General features: G+C 42.2%; 1 protein-coding gene across 2 annotated transcripts in view; it reads left to right on the forward strand.

Annotated features, from left to right (window-relative positions):
- Nucleotides 1-15,029, forward strand: part of ST6GAL2 (ST6 beta-galactoside alpha-2,6-sialyltransferase 2) — a 264,406-nt gene that overhangs the window by 89,623 nt on the left and 159,754 nt on the right. For both annotated transcript variants that reach the window (XM_074964472.1, XM_074964497.1), the window contains exon 2: nucleotides 7,433-7,531. The gene's annotated coding sequence lies outside the window, so the exon portion shown is untranslated. The remainder of the gene's footprint in view (nucleotides 1-7,432; nucleotides 7,532-15,029) is intronic.

Consider the following 15,029-nt stretch of genomic DNA (forward strand, 5'->3'; position numbering starts at 1 on the left):
GGCTTTGGTTCAAGTACTTATCAGTAAAGAGCACTGCAGAAACCTTTTATCCCATCAAAGCACATGTCCTTTTCCTTCACTGATGCAGCTCTAGAGGAAGGGCCATGCATAAGTTGTGTTGCTGTGCCATAAATAATAAAGATGAAGACAACTGATTATTTTAAAAATCTGCCACAAATACAATTAGCTAAGTCCACTGCTGGCTTTCTACTTATGTTTTGACCAGAGAAATGGTTCACTGCAGTGTCTGCTAGTGAAATGCGTTTCAGAAAGGACAGCAGGCTGCTATTGCCAGCACAAAAAATAAAGATGACAGACTTTTCCATATCAAGACACTTTCCTGTCATGTTTTTATAATCAGTGTTGGACTTAAAAAAGAAAAACCTTTTCCCACTTAGTATGGCTGAGGGAGCAGGTGCTCTTATGAAAAAAAAATCCCTTTTTTGTCCCTAATATCAACCATATGCTGGCCCCTGAAATGAGAAAAACTAAAGAGGGCAGTAAATTAAAGATCACATATGTTATTAAAATATGTTATCCCACTCAGGCGCATGGACCTTTGGAGTCAAGCGACCAGCCAGTTGTAGCAATGGAGTCTTACAAATACCAGAGTGCAAAACTGTGGTGGAGCAATCGTGTGGTTTGAATGGGGAAACAGTGAAGCACTGAAGCAGCAGTTCCTGGGGGCTGTTCTGCTGGGAAGCTGCTCTTGATGCTCCCTGCCGTGCTGTTCTGCTGACAGATGTATAGAAGGGAGGGGCCTTGGCCATACAGATCTGACCTTCCCACACACCCTGAGCTCCTAAATATAGCCAGCATAGAATCATAGAATATCAGGGTTGGAAGGGACCTCAGGAGGTCATCTAGTCCAACCCCCTGCTCAAAGCAGGACCAATCCCCAATTAAATCATCCCAGACAGGGCTTTGTCAAGCCTGACCTTAAAAACTTCTAAGGAAGGAGATTCTACCACCTCCCTAGGTAACGCATTCCAGTGTTTCACCACCCTCCTAGTGAAAAAGTTTTTCCTAATATCCAACCTAAACCTCCCCCACTGCAACTTGAGACCATTACTCCTTGTCCTGTCCTCTTCTACCACTGAGAATAGTCTAGAACCATCCTCTCTGGAACCACCTCTCAGGTAGTTGAAAGCAGCTATCAAATCCCCCCTCATTCTTCTCTTCTGCAGACTAAACAATCCCAGTTCCCTCAGCCTCTCCTCATAAATCATGTGTTCCAGACCCCTAATCATTTTTGTTGCCCTTCGCTGGACTCTCTCCAATTTATCCACATCCTTCTTGTAGTGTGGGGCCCAAAACGGGACACAGTACTCCAGATGAGGCCTCACCAATGTCGAATAGAGGGGAACGATCACGTCCCTCGATCTGCTCGCTATGCCCCTACTTATACATCCCAAAATGCCATTGGCCTTCTTGGCAACAAGGGCACACTGCTGACTCATATCCAACTTCTCGTCCACTGTCACCCCTAGGTCCTTTTCCGCAGAACTGCTGCCTAGCCATTCGGTCCCTAGGCTGTAGCTGTGCATTGGGTTCTTCCGTCCTAAGTGCAGGACCCTGCACTTATCCTTATTGAACCTCATCAGATTTCTTTTGGCCCAATCCTCCAATTTGTCTAGGTCCCTCTGTATCCTATCCCTGCCCTCCAGTGTATCTCCCACTCCTCCCGGTTTAATATCATCCGCAAATTTGCTGAGAGTGCAATCCACACCATCCTCCAGATCATTTATGAAGATATTGAACAAAACCGGCCCCACGACCGACCCCTGGGGCACTCCACTTGACACCGGCTGCCAACTAGACATGGAGCCATTGTTCACTACCCGTTGAGCCCGACAATCTAGCCAACTTTCTACCCACCTTATAGTGCATTCATCCAGCCCATACTTCTTTAACTTGCTGACAAGAATACTGTGGGAGACCGTGTCAAAAGCTTTGCTAAAGTCAAGAAACAATACATCCACTGCTTTCCCTTCATCCACAGAACCAGGAGAACCAGCACAAGGAGGATAGGGCAGTTTGTGTCTTCTATACCTTGTAATGGACTACGGTGCTATCCAAAGCCCAGTGAAGTCAATGGAAAGATCCCCACTGATTTCAATGCGCTTCGGAGCAAGCACCACACAGGCAGAGGCATAATTACATAATGAACGACCATATTAGATCAGACCAATGATCCATCTAGCCCATTCTCCTGCCTTCCAATAGTGGCCAATGCCAGGAGCGTCAGAGGGAATGAACAGAACAGGCAATCATCGTGTGATCCATCCCCTGTTGTCCATGCCCAGCTTCTGGCAAATAGGCTAGGGACACCCAGAGCATGGGGTTGCATCCTTGACCATCTTGGCTAATAGCCATTGATAGACTCATCCTCCATGAACTTTTCTAGTTCTTTTTTGAACCCTGTTATAGTTTTGGCCTTCACAATATCCTCTGGTAACAAGTTCCACAGGTTGACTGGGTGTTGTGTGAAGAAATACTTCCTTTTGTTTGTTTTAAACCTGTGGCCTATTAATTTCATTTGGTGACCTCTAGTTCTTGTGTTGTGAGAAGGAGTAAATAACACTTCCTTATTCACTTTCTCCACACCAGTCACAATTTTATAGACCTCTGTCATATGCCCCCTTAGTCATGTAATTTCCAAGCTGAAAAGTACCAGTCTTTTTAATCTCTCCTCACATGGAAACTGTTCCATACCCATAATCATTTTTGTTGCCCTTCTCTGTACCTTTTCCAATTCTAAGATATCTTTTTTTGAGCTGGGGTTACCAGATCTTGAAGTATTTGATGTGTGGAGATACTATGGATTTATATAGTAGCATTATGATATTTTCTGTCTTATTATCTATCCCTTTCCTAGTGATACCTAACATTCTTTTCTTTTTTTTTAACTACTTTTTTTTTAATATTAGGCCACAGTATTTTGAAACAAACATTAGTACTGTTGGGAACCTATGGTTATGTAGATTGGTGTTTCCCAAAAGGCAGATCCTGATCCACCAGTGGGTCACAGGAAGGTTCTGGGTCTGTCACGGGGCCCTAGGCAAATATACACTTCTCCTGGCCTAATACAGAGGAGAGGCCCTGGAATGAAATGTGTTGGAAAGCACACTCACCCTGCAGTGGCAGCTCCTGTCCTGCGGGTCTGCTCCCAGTTCCCTCCTCCTGACATTGCAACGTGGTACACAATCACAGCCCCACTCACTGAAGGGGGAAACTGAGGCAAGGAGCTGCTTGCAGGGTCTCCCTCAGGTCACCAAGGGGTATTTGGGAAGAGCCACTTATTGACAGGTAGAACATGGCCCTGATTCTCCACTACAGCCAAGCTGCATTCAGACATAATGGGCAGTGGAGGCCCCAGGAGGCCTGCTGTGGCTACCTGATCCTTTGCTGCTCGGCCCTGGTGGAAGTTAGACCAGCAAAGGGCCAACTCCAACCTCTGCCACTGCTGTACAGGAGCTTTCACCCACAAAAGATCAGGAAAAGTAGACCTTGCTTTGACCATGTCCCTGGTCTGTCCTTCCCTTGCTGAATCAAAACGTAAAGCACAGTGCTTAATTTGTAATGAAAGAGATGCCAGGGCTCAAGCAATTTTTTTACAGTCATAACTGATGCAGCAAGCCCAGAGGTGCTGGGGCTATGAACTGTCAAGCCCATAGGTGCTGGGGCTATGAATTTCCAAGCCTAGAGGTGCTTGGCCATGGCACAAATTAAACACTGTTGGCAGTAGGGGAGCCCTACCCATGTAGGAAGGCAGCAGAGAGAAAGGCAATATTTACTTTGTTGGAGACCGATTCTACACTAAGAACAGGAGTACTTGTGGCACTTTAGAGACTAACAAATTTATTTGAGCATAAGCTTTCGTGGGCTACAGCTCACTTCATCGAATGCATGCAGTGGAAAATACAGTGGGGAGATTTATATACACAGAGAACATGAAACAATGGGTGTTACCATACACACTGTAACGAGAGTGATCAGGTAAGGTGAGCTATTACCAGCAAGGGTTGGGGGGAGAAACCTTTTGTAGTGATAATCAAGGTGGGCCATTTCCAGCAGCTGACAAGAACGTCTGAGGAACAGTGGGGGGAGGAGAATAAACATGGGGAAATAGTTTACTTTGTGTAATGACCCATCCACTCCCAGTCTTTATTCAAGCCTAAGTTAATTGTATCCAGTTTGCAAATTAATTCCAATTCAGCAGTCTCTCCTTGAGTCTGTTTCTGAAGTTTTTTTATTGAAGAATTGCCACTTTTAGGTCCAGTGAAGTGGGCTGTAGCTCACGAAAGCTTATGCTCAAATAAATTTGTTAGTCTCTAAGGTGCCACAAGTCCTCCTGTTCTTTTTGTGGACACAGACTAACCCTGCTGCTACTCTGAAACGATTCTACACTGTTACTCAACTACAGGTACCTGCTGAGTAGTACATTGCTGTATGAGTAGCCCAGTTTTTAATCACCTCACTAGTACTGAGTAGCACCTTCTGAATAGCCTCCTGAGTGGACTTTTAAAATTATAAACCTTATTTGGCTTTGCGTTGTAGTGATTTTTGATCATTTCACGTGGCCAAAACCTGCTACAGAATCTAGTTTTGACTGTGACACTTACATTCCCTTCAGCGGTTTGATTTCTTGTTGCCTCTACAACAGTCTTCTGTGCTTGGCTATTATTGTTCACTTTCACTGTGTTGCTTTGGGTGACATGTCTAATGTTGGCCTCTCCCATGCTTTATCCATGCGTCTTCCCTATTTCACTGTTGGACATAAGTGAAAACGAAATCGCAATGTTGCCATCAATGGTTGATCTCTCTGTCCCTGTTTGCCTTCTTTCCCTCTAGCTTCCATTGTCTAAGTTATGTGACCATAATAAAGTGAAGTGTCTAGACACTTGTTTTGATCTTTCCCAATGGGTACTATGATCCTTTCTTATAAGCTACAGGTGAGTTGCATCATACGTGCATTTAACTTACGCAAATTCAACTATACGCGCTCGGCAAAAAAAAAAAAAGAAAAATAACAAGATACCTGTAAATAGTGCAGGCGATTCCATCCACAATGAGCGTATGCCCCGGAGTGAGCGTGGGATGGGAGACGTGAATCTGCTGTTCCCTCAGTCGGTCTCAGTTCCCGTGTGCCTCTCATAGTGTGAGCATCTCGCCGCACTGAGTGTGATTCTAGTGTTTAAAGATACTGTACATATTTTTCCTACAACATGGCCCCTATACTCAAGTCAACTACTTCGCTGTTTCTTCGGTTGAGCACCAGATGATCTGTTCCAACGGGGAAAAGCTGGCTGTGTTGGACTTATTGAGAGACGGTATGTCAGTCTCCAACATGGCACGTAAATATGGCCACAACAAATCTAGCATCCATGCCATCAAGATTCGAGAGAGAGAAATTCATCAAGCTCTGGCATCAAGTGCTCCAATAACTGCTAAGGTGACAAGTCAGATGCGTGAAGACTGAAAAGGCATTAAACTTTTGGCTGGGAGACATGAACAGTAAACGTGTGCCTATCAATGGCAACACGTTGCGAGAAAAGGCTCTTAGCCTCTATGCGCTGTTCAAACCTCCTGCCGAAGAGGGACAGCCTTCTGATGAGAAGGAATTCAAAGCCAGCCAAAGTTGGCTTAACAGTTTTAGGAACCGCTTCAACTTCAAAAACATACAGACTACTGGTGAAGCTGCATCTGCCAATGAAAAGGCAGCAAAAGCCCACCCCGAACAATTAAAGAAAATCATAGAAGAAAAGGGCTATCATCTTCCAGAACAAGTTTTTAATGCTGACGAGACTGGGCTCTTCTGGAAAAAAATGCCCAACCGCACTTACACTTCGAAATCAGAAGGACAGGCCCCTGGCTTCAAAGCAGCTAAAGACGATGTGACTGTGTTGTTTTGTGGTAATGCGGCTGGGCATTTCATAAAGCCGGGCTTGCTCTACAGGGCTTCAAATCCCCATGCCCTAAAAGGCAAGAACAAAAATCTCCTGCCTGTGTTCTGGCAATCAAATAAAAAGGCTTTGGTGACAGCAGCATTATTTCTGGATTGGTTACACAGGTATTTTGTTCTGGAGGTCAAACGGTACCTCAAAGAGAAAGGACTTGACTTTAAAGTGTTGCTGATCATAGACAAGGCTCCTGGCCATGCCGCAGCACTCCAGCTTACGCATAACGATGTTGAAGTCTTCTTTCTCCCCCACAATATCACCTCCATCCTCCAACCTCTCGACCAAGAAATGATTCGCTGTTTTAAGGCCATGTACACGAGGCTTACGTTCTCTGATACGTAGCACTATGGATGCTGATCCCAACCTTAACGTGACAGAGTGTTGGAAGTCCTTCAACATTGCCAATTGCATCACTTATATTAAACAGGCAATGGATGCAATCAAGCCTGAAACAGTCAATGCATGTTGGCGAAACCTATGGAAAGAATGTGTGAATGATTTTAAGGGTTTCCAGACCATTGACAAAGCAGTGAAACACATTGTTCAGGTGGCCACGCAAGTGAGTGGTGATGGCTTCATCAACATCCTTGAGGAAGAAATTGAAGAATTAATTGAGAGCCATAGAGAAACATTGACTAATGAAGAGTTAGAGGAACTGATAAAATCGTCTATAGAAGACAAAGATGATGACGATGACGAACAAGAAGAGCCAGCAAGTTGGAATCTTCATAAATTTGCTGAAGTGTTCCAAGCAGCAAAACACTTGAATAATTTAATTCCTGAATACGATCCCTCTATGGAACGAAGCCTCAAAATCACACGTATTATTACGGACGATTTGAGACCGTATCAAGAAATGTTTGAGCAGCTCAAGAGACATCAGCGACAGTTGCCAATCACCATGTTTTTCAAGGAAAAACAACCAGCAGCAGATGAGCCTACGCAATCAACTTCTCGAGCTGAACCAGAGCCAACCACTTCGTCTACGACTCGCTCTCTGTCACCCAAGCTCTCAGTCACCTCCGTCTCCTGGATTGACATCAAGCCCTGACGACCCCCTGTAATTACCCCGTGTAATTAAAAATACAATACTGTAAAATTATATTTTGCATATGTATTCTTTATTATATACTGTACATTACTGTATACATTATACCTTTATACATATTACTGTACAGGGTTGTATATATAACCTTGTACAGTATACAGTACCTTATGAGCAATTTAAGGGATTTTCAAGCGTAATTTTGACTATACGCAATTTTCGCCTTACGCGCTGACTTTAGAGCCTAACCCCCGCATAAGATGCAACACCACTGTATATTTAGCGATCCATTTTGCTAAGAACCATTACAGTTCATACTGAATATCCTTAAACTTTATACATATACATAGATGAACTTAAAAGTCAATGTAGTGCTGTGTAAAATTACAGATTAACATTCCTGAATTTCTCTATTTATCCACAGATCAGGGACAACGTAAACACTGGCAGTTCAAGCTCCCCTCTCATCCTTCCACCTGCTTGCCTCAAGACTGATCCAAAGGACTACTTCTAGGGTGAACAGGTAGGTCACTCTCCATGCATGTCTGTTCAGTCCTTAGCACCTGTGCTAAGGCCTTCAAAAAGAATTCCAGTGAATGCTCATCCTGAGGATGGAGAAGCACTTCTCATCATGCATCTACTTATCGGAAACAATCATTATCATTTCTGAGCCTTGTTGGCCTTTTTGATGAAAAATGATACCAGTTTGACACTGGCATTATCAAAGTCCAATAAAAGGCTTCTTTAAGTTACTGTGTTTTAAAAGGTAACATATAGAAGAAAGAATTAAAATACACAATTAAGCACAAAAAATAGTTAATGAATGTATGAAACCAAGCAAATGGCGTAACAAAAACCACTCATTCAATGGCAGAAAAACAAACAAGAAATTATAACGAAACTCTCAGTAAGGCTTGGTCTACACGAGCAACTTATGTTGGTATAACTACATTGCTTAGGGATGTGGATTTTCCACCCCACTGAGTGATGTAGTTATACCGACTTGACACCCCCCTCCAACAGTGTTGACAGTACTGTGTCTATGGGAAGGCTTCTCCCATTGACATAGCTACCATCTTTCGGGGCGGTGGATTAACTATGCCAATGGGAGAAGCTCTCCCATCAGCATAGGTAGCGTCTTCACTGAGCACTGCAGGAGTGCAGGCAGCCGTGCTGCTGCAGCACTGTAACTGTAGATGAGCCCTAAATGTTAAAGGACCGTCGTTTGTGACCCCTTTCCCTCCAAAGCTAATACTGACTAACCATCAGAGACCTTTAGCATTTCATAGTTGAATGGCACTGTTCACATTCTAAAAGGTTCTCAGCTAGGTGGCTTGAGTGGTCAAAAAGCCCATTAGGTTATAGTGGTAGAATAAGCAATGGACAAACTGCAAAGATTTAGAATTTGGGTTCTGTCCAGATAAACACCTAATAGTCTAGAGGATTATCCAAAGCTTATCAAAACCCTCTTGAGTCTGCAAAATTTAGCCAGAAATCTCACAGGAACACGTTTTCTCATGATATTTCCAGCTATATATTACAGACTTGGTTTGGATAAGCTTCAGATGATCCAAACTTGTGGGTGCTAATCCAAATTGAACTGAACCTCTAACCTTTGGAGGGTCTCCTGACACTATTAACATTGCTGAATGGCAAAATAAAGAGAGAACCAAAAATGAAACAGCCAAGGAATTAAGAGATAAAGAAAGCAAGGCACATAGTAAATAGAAAAGTGCCATAAAAGGAAAACACATTGCCTCCTTGAGCAGAATGTACCAGTAGCATCGTGTAAAGAAACAACTTAATCAATTTTTGATTTATAGAGCTGTAGCAAGAGGGGAAAAATTCTCAAGGCTTTGCAATACTTTTATTTTACCTTGCTAGACCAAAAACAGATTAGTTTTCGCCAATAAAATGTTTACAGTGAGTTAGTCTATAATGTGGACAGGACAAAATCTTGGACTCTGAAATGAGGAAGGCTACATTGTGTGAGTTACAAATAAATTGTATTAAGGCCTCTAAGGATGAGTATAAAAAGGTGTAAAAATTTGAAAGCACATGTATAAAAATTACCATGACTGCAGCCTTTAAATTGGATGCTGCAAAAAGAGAAAGTTACTAATGATCATTCCGATGCTGCTACCCTCAGAGGCTTGAGATTTTTTTATTTTGACTTCAAAGGGAAGAAGGATCAGACCCAATATTTGCAATATAAAGCATTCTGCATGATCAGTCTGCAAAGCAACAGGAGTTGACGCTCTTTCATGTGGACTGAAAAATATGCAAAGAGAAGTTTCCAGCTGAGCAAGTTTAGCACTGATTCTCTGACTGGGCCAGCAAGAGGTTCTCTTTTGGATCATGATACAGATGCTGCTTACAGACCACAGAGGTCCTGGTCCAATTTTCAGCTGCCATAACATCCATACATACTCAACAGGCTAAACATTCTGCTACTGTAAATGGACTTATATCCAATGACACCACTGGATTTTCACCCATTTGTACCAGCAGACTATTTAGCCTAACAAGTTAAATCCTGAAAAAGGGGATTTTCTGTAGTGTCTTGCTACCAGTTAGCCCGCACAATAGAACTAACTTGTAATGTTTTGAAAACTGACATATCAGGATGCTGTGGTTACTGCATAATAAATAGCTGAGTAGAATATTTGCAAAACATTTGTCACTGAATTTTGCCTGTTTTCACAATAGCAAAACTTCTGTAAAATTGTGGTATTTTTTCAAAATGTTTCACATTTTTAAAAAGTGAAGTTTTGTGACATATTTTTGCTGAAAATTTTGCAGCTAATATTTGCTTAATTTTTTTTAAATTTTTAGTTAGGTTAATTGGTGAGAGGTCACATGGTATAAATTTTGGTTCTTCGATTGGTTGAGCCAATTCTTTGTATTCAGAAGGGAGGCAGAGACCATTCTGATTGCGCTTTTTGGAAGGATAGGCTATAATTAGGGGTCTTCCTTCTATGTAATAAAGCAAAAATTAGTTCATCTTTTTTTTTTTACATCAACGCAAAAGTGATCGATTTGATTCACAATTTACCATGTATTTCCCTTTCATTACCAATATATACTATGCCAGATGAGTGTTTGATGTGTCACATTTACATAGTGTATACCTATTCATAGTTTATAACGGTCTGCATTTTCCTTTCTTTGAAAGGTTTGCTATATACTTTGATATTTTCCTCATCTCTCATCAACTTTGATCTGACAAGAGTGTATTGCATCAACAGTGACTTTGTTATAATCTATCTGCTTACATCACATTTTGTTATATTATATTCTAATGGCAACTGCTCACTGAGGTCTCTACAGTGTAGGTGTTGCCATTTCAGTCCCAGGATATTAGAGAGACAAGGAAGGTGAGTTAATATCTTTCATTGGATCAGCTCCTGTTGGTGAGAGATTCAAGCTTTCATGTCTGAAGAAGAGCTCGGTGCAGCTCGAAAGCTTGTCTCTCTCACCAGCAGATGTTGGTCCAATAAAAAATATTACCTCACCCACACTGAGTTGAGTAAGGCCACCTTTCCACACAACAAAGGGGCACTTTTGCAGGAGCAACAGCATTGGCCAAAAAAATATATATATGGAGGGATAAAGCACATCTTCAAAACAGGCACAAGTATCCGGGGGGGGGGGGTCACAGCAGGATACAGAGCAGGAGGCATAACATCAGCAGCATGGCTTCCTGATCACATGTCACATTCCATCCTAGAAGACGTAGAGAGCTGCTGCAGGCAAATATCTGGCTAATTTTGACTAGAATTAGCAAATAATCAGGGACTGGGGACATGTTTTGGGGCCAGAAGCTAGGGGCACAGTTTGTTCATACAGAGGCTGATGTTGATTTGTTGTTGTTGCTGTTTATTTATATTGTGGTAATGCCCCCCAATCAGATCCTTGTGCTAGGATCTCTACAGGACATAAGAAAACAAGATCCATGCCCTGAAGACATTACAGCCTAAAGAGATGTAAAACAGATAGAATGAAGGGGAAAGAGGCACACCAATCGGCAATCAGCAAGTGTCTCTAGTTTAAATGGTAAAGCCCCATCTGTGTGTGCGTGTGCACGCACACACACACCCCTACCTGTCTGGCTGTCGGTACTTCCCTTGCTACTCCTTGATGAAGAAGGAGCTATTCCTAGGGGCTGGTTCTGCTCTCCTGCCCTGCTGCAGAATCTGGAGAGGAGGATTCATTTTGGCAGGATTCATCGTATCCGATATAGCCAAGAAAATATTTCCCCCTGTTTTGCCCAGCTCGTCATGGATCTGTAGTTATTGTTACAGCCTGCATTATTAGATAGCTAAGACACGTAAGATGCAGGAATGATTACAGGGCTGTAATTGCTGTACTTAATTAGATCTTGTGCGGTGAGATCTAATTAAGTGAGGGGTGAGGGGTCTAGAGTCAGTGCATGTCACTGCTATATTGAAATCTTCTTAATGCATAGCAAACACGAAAAACCAGATGGTACAATGCAAAGTGCAAACAATTCACTGCCAGGAACATTTCTGCATTGGCAGGGGAGTGTAGTAAATGACAGTCATCGGTCTTTTCCATCTCTGATATCTATATTTCTGTACTCAAACTGCTCTGCTGCTGTTCCACTACCCAACTTGCTGTGCTAATTCTAGTGGAATATATGAAACTGGAACACTCTGGGAGCTCATTCTGCTAGAGGGGTCTGTTACTATACTTTGGCAGCAGTTGGCAATCAAACTTAGCTGCTTTGTATTGCTTATTACAGCTTACTAACCACTGCCGCTTTGAAAGGCTCCTGTGGTATTCCACTCTGGAAACGGTGGGTCTGTCACTAAAAATAGAAGGTAAATGCTAAATTAATGACAGAGCAACAATTAAAAATGATCAGCCATAATGCCAAGAAAGCAAGGAAATGCTAAGCAAAGGCTATCACGGGATTCCTAATTCACACAGCTGTGCCAGGATTTCATGGAAGCGGCTTCAAAACTTATTATTATTCATATATCTGTACTACAGTAGCACCTAGGAACCTTATCCGAGGATCAGGGCCCTATTGTGCTAGGTGCCGTGTGGATAAATGTCAGAGACAGTCCCCATCTCAGAGAGCTCACTATCTACCTGTCAGGTGGACACAACCAGTGAACAAAACAGATAAATGCGGTGGGTGTGGGTTGTCAGGATGGGGAAACAGGAAACAATAGAGCTTAGTAGAAAAGCAGAAGTCGTGGTTCATCATTTGCCTAACCAGTGCCAGATTGGAGTGATGTGTAGGCGTCCCAGCAGAAGTAGATTTTGAGGAGGGATTTTTAAAAAGAGAATGGGGGAGGGGTATAAGGAGTGGGATTTATAAACCTTCCCCTGCATGGTGAGAGGTAGGGAACTAAATGCACAGAGGTGCTTGAGAGAGAATCAGACCAGTGGGTGATTGAGGCTGCGATCACTGGCAGGGAAGAGATGGAGGTCAACATGTGGACAAGTTAGTAGATCTGATAGATAGGATGAGGCTAAATGGGGAAGGGCCTTAATAGCAAAGGCAGATGCTTGTGTTTGAGGTGATAGTGCAAGCAGCCAGGGGAGGGACGCAAAGATGGGGGTGACTTGATTAGAGTAGTGAGCAAAGATGATCCTACCCAGAAGCGTTTTGAGTATACTTGGCAAAGGGCAATGTGGCTGGCATCCAGGCCAGAGAGGACGAGATTACGGTAATTGAGATGTGAGATAATGAGGGCCTGAACAAGAGTCTTGGCAGACAGATCAGAGAGAAAAGGTTGAGAGAGAAAGGTTAGGTAATGTAATACCTAATACAACAAAGTTAAGGCCTGTCTACACACACGGACTCATTCCTGATTAACTCAACATGTGGCAAGTTCCTGTTAAACTGAGCACACGTTCAAAGTGCATCAAGCTAAACAGCCTAGAAGGAAAATTCCATTGATTTGCTACTAAATACCACAATACATGGTTCCTTTATATATAAACGTATCTATATCTAGCAGCAAAATTATTTTTATTAAAGTAATACATGTGGATATATCCATATTTCTGTGGCAGTATATGGTGCTGAGTTTATTCCCTGGACACTGGCATCTTAGTCCTATATGTGGTAGAGGGAATCCCATTGATTTCAGTGGGAAAATGCTCCACTTTAAATACCATAGATAGGGTATTGCTGCAGTAAATGAGAAAGGATAATGTGCTTCCTTCCCTGCCCCAAAGAACCGGGGTTCCTATGAAGTGTTTTCCGGTACCTGAATATTTTCTTTCCCTCCTCAATAACTAGTCACCTTCTTTTCCATTAACCTTAGTCAAAAATCCTGTGATTTCCTTAATACTTGCATAATACCAAGTAGATTTTGGGTCCTACTGAAATATAAATAGTTTAATATCCAAAAATAAGGAAAGATATAACAAAACCACTGTGTGGCAAATCTCATAGTTGGCTACCATTGAAAGTAGTGTTTAGTCTTGAAATTGTTTTTCAGTAATGGTGACTAGTCTAGGTAACAACAAATCCTTTCCAAATATACATTCCAGGGCACATTTAACAAACAAAACACAACAACATTTTGTTTACAAAGATTGTCATTTGAATAGTATTCTGCAGACTTAAATAACCATCCATGTGCAAATTAATAAACATATTGTTCGGTTCCTCTTTTTCCCCTCTTGCTGGCACCAACAATTTTTTTCCTCTATTTTATTATTATTTATTATTGTGGTAGTACCTAGAGAGCCCAGTCCTTCACTGGGGCCCTTTTCTAGGCTCTGTACAAACATAACAGCCTGGCCCCACTGAAGGCAATAGTATTTTGCCACTGACTTCAATAGGACCAGGATTTCACCCACAGGACCTTTAGTAAGGGATTCTATACTTCTTCTACTGATGATTTCCTTACTTTTGCAGCTTTATGTCTGGCCTCAGCTTCATTTCAGTATGTGTTTCAAATTTTCAAATGGACGCACAATTTCTCAACCGCATCGTCAGTTTTTATTTCAGGCCAGGCTTCTCATGAGCAAAAGTAAATTTCCTACAAAATAGAGTGATAGCCTGGGAAACTTGCATTTTAACAAGAAATGATCATTAACAAAGCAAAGTGCGTTGGCTTGTCTGCATGGGGAAATTGACCAGCATACTATAGAGGAATACTTATCACAGAATATCTATGCTGTACAGTTTCCTCCACGTAGATAAGGCCTATGATTCACCGTTACATTTCTATACCGACTAAACTGGAGCTGGTCCATCCTCATCAATGACCTAGGTAGCTGGGTAAGTGTTACTCTGAGCACATTTAAACCCTTTGGCCTCTTGCATCACAACCATGAATAGGGCGACACGGTCGCCATATTTCAATTTGCTCACAGTGAATGGACCATACAGAAAAGCTCACTTCTTTCATCTCTTTTAGATGACTTGGTTTAATGCCCCGCAAATAACAAGAGCTTAATACATAAGACACGGAGTGGTGGGGGGAAGTGCTGCTGAAAGATTGTTTTAGTTGTCTTTAATGATTCCTCACTGCAAACCAATGATCTTTCAGTAGTATTTGTTAATTATCAAAACAGTACCATAGCCAATTTTTGCTCACCGGTCCACAATGTAACCAATATAAAGCAGGCCATGTCCCTGTATGGGCTATCTCTCCCCCACTTAGTGGGCAAGAGCTTCCAAATGCACACTAGAACACAAAATATTTAACTGAGACAAAAAGTCAAAATGCATTGCCTTATGTAGATACTGTATGCAGGGTTAAAAACCAAAAACACAGAGATTTCATTTGGTAAGGCTGTTTCACAAAATAAATGAGTATGCTAAATTAGGCAAAGCCATCATTGTCTGAACTGGCAGTGGTCTGGAACCAGGACCCTTTGCAGTGTGTTGTCTTATGGCTGAACAGATTTACTCACTTCTTAGGAGAAAAATTAGGACGGAAAGAAGAAGGTTGCATCCAACTCAATCAATATTAGTCAATATTAGTCTGCATTGACAGAGCTAAAAGACAATTAGCGTGCACTCACCT

This window comes from Natator depressus, chromosome 1, assembly GCF_965152275.1.
Source record: "Natator depressus isolate rNatDep1 chromosome 1, rNatDep2.hap1, whole genome shotgun sequence".
Classification (NCBI taxonomy): Eukaryota; Metazoa; Chordata; order Testudines; family Cheloniidae; genus Natator; species Natator depressus.